Source organism: Plectrocnemia conspersa, unplaced genomic scaffold (genome assembly GCF_051122295.1).
Source record: "Plectrocnemia conspersa isolate PC_06_02 unplaced genomic scaffold, ASM5112229v1 ptg000028l, whole genome shotgun sequence".
Lineage (NCBI taxonomy): Eukaryota > Metazoa > Arthropoda > Insecta > Trichoptera > Polycentropodidae > Plectrocnemia > Plectrocnemia conspersa.
Genome location: NW_028277192.1, coordinates 110,001 through 112,500, shown reverse-complemented (window position 1 = coordinate 112,500; position 2,500 = coordinate 110,001). Strand labels below are relative to the sequence as shown.

Genomic DNA, 2,500 nt, shown 5'->3' with positions numbered 1-2,500 from the left:
AAAAGTTATTATTTCGAATCGAAAATTATCCGGTCGCAAGTCGAGAGAAGTCCGAGTCGAATCGCGCTCAGAGCGGCCCGTTCCGCCGAATCCCGGCCGCGACCGCGTCGACTTCGGCTTGTTAGGCTAGAGCGAGCGGCTCGGCGACTTTGCACCGCGCCGCCTATACGTGGAGTGCGCGCGAGGCGAGAGCGCGCGGCCGTGTTCGGTCGCGTTTGCTCTCGGCGTTCTCGTCGGCTCCTCGGGTCGAGTCGCTCGCTCTTTCGCTCGCTCGCAACCGTTTGGCGGACGCACCGTATTATTATTGATAATAATGCGCGTGTACGTCGCTTACGGCTCTGCTTCGAGCGTCTACGAGAGACGGCTCTTCGAAATCTCGGCATGCGCGAACCGCGGTCGGCGTCAGTCGGCGTCTGCGGTGCGCTCGCGCCTTCCGGGTACCCTTCCGGGTGTGTGGAGGATACTATATGCGATCACGCGCGTGTTTATACGAATCGAGTGATAAGCGGAGAGCGCATCGCGCTCTCCGGCTCTCCAGAGCTCCGCGGCGAGCCGCGTTGTACGGGGCCGTCGGTCGTTCGCGACCGGCGAGCTCGCTGCGCTATTACGGCCCTCCGCTCTAGCGCGGAGAGGCCGCGCACTGTGCGCGTAGACGGGTGAAGATAATATAATAATAATAATATATATAAAAATATATATATATATATATATAACAAAAAACGATACATATAAATAAAATGTTGTACGTCTTAAAAAAGACGAGACGAGAACGATAGGTAGAGATAGAGGAGGAGGAGGAGAATAATAAATACATGACACGTAAGGAGTGCGTAAGCGGACGCTCTCTACAGAGACGCAAGCTCGCAGCTCCCTGGTTGATCCTGCCAGTAATCATATGCTTGTCTCAAAGACTAAGCCATGCAAGTCTCAGTATAAGCCGTATTAAGGTGAAACCGCGAATGGCTCAATATATCAGTTTTGGTTCCTTAGATCGTACACAGTTACTTGGATAACTGTGGCAATTCTAGAGCTAATACATGCAAACGAAGTTCCGACCGGCGACGGAAGGAATGCTTTTATTAGATCAAAAACCAATCGGCGGAGCGCGCGTTTCGGCGCGCGCCCGTCGCACTCGGAGATGACTCTAGATAACTTTGAGCAGATCGCACGGTCTAGCACCGGCGACGCGTCTTTCAAATGTCTGCCTTATCAACTGTCGATGGTAGTTTATGCGACTACCATGGTTGTCACGGGTAACGGGGAATCAGGGTTCGATTCCGGAGAGGGAGCCTGAGAAACGGCTACCACATCCACGGAAGGCAGCAGGCGCGCAAATTACCCACTCCCGGCACGGGGAGGTAGTGACGAAAAATAACGATACGGGACTCTTACGAGGCCTCGTGATCGGAATGATTACACTTTAAATCCTTTAACGAGGATCCATTGGAGGGCAAGTCTGGTGCCAGCAGCCGCGGTAATTCCAGCTCCAATAGCATATACTAAAGTTGTTGCGGTTAAAAAGCTCGTAGTTGAAATTGTGTCCTGCGGCGTCGGTCTACCGGTTGCGGTACGACAGGCGCGTCTGCGGGGCTTCTCGCCGGTGCGTGTTCACCGCCGGTCGCGTCCGCGCCGCGCGTTCGCGTGCGCGTCGTCGTCTTCGCGACTTCGGCGCGCGCCGCGGGCTCGCGGTCGGCGCGCGAGGCGGGCCCTCGCGGCTGTTTACTTTGAACAAATTAGAGTGCTCAAAGCGGGCTAATATTTGCCTGAATATTGTGCGCATGGAATAATAGAATAGGACCTCGGTTCTGTTTTGTTGGCTTTCTGACACCAGAGGTAATGATTAATAGGGACAACTGGGGGCATTCGTATTGCGACGTTAGAGGTGAAATTCTTGGATCGTCGCAAGACGGACTAAAGCGAAAGCATTTGCCAAAGGTGTTTTCATTAATCAAGAACGAAAGTTAGAGGTTCGAAGGCGATTAGATACCGCTGTAGTTCTAACCATAAATGATGCCAGCCAGCGATCCGCCGAAGTTTCTTATTTTGATTCGGTGGGCAGCTCCCGGGAAACCAAAGCTTTCGGGCTCCGGGGGGAGTATGGTTGCAAAGCTGAAACTTAAAGGAATTGACGGAAGGGCACCACCAGGAGTGGAGCCTGCGGCTTAATTCGACTCAACACGGGAAAACTCACCAGGCCCGGACACTGGAAGGATTGACGGATTAACAGCTCTTTCTCGATTCGGTGGGTGGTGGTGCATGGCCGCTCTTAGTTGGTGGAGCGATTTGTCAGGTTAATTCCGGTAACGAACGTAACTCTAGCCTATTAAATAGACGTGCTACCGATATCACGAGGGTCCGCGGCCGGGCGGCGCGCGCGCGCTCGCGTCGTTAACGCGGCGCAAGTCGCGCGCGTCCGCCCGCGCGCGCGGTCTTCAACTATCGGCGTACAATGAAAATCTTCTTAGAGGGACCGGTGGTAATTATAGCCACACGAGATTGA

General features: G+C 53.8%; 1 non-coding gene across 1 annotated transcript in view; it reads left to right on the top strand.

Moving 5' to 3' along the window:
* Positions 1-868: 868 nt before the first annotated feature.
* LOC148225797 (small subunit ribosomal RNA) overlaps positions 869-2,500 on the top strand; it is a 2,016-nt gene continuing 384 nt past the window's right edge. Inside the window, exon 1 of the ribosomal RNA XR_015812498.1 lies at positions 869-2,500. This exon is cut by the window's right edge and continues 384 nt beyond it. This is a non-coding gene — a ribosomal RNA (small subunit ribosomal RNA).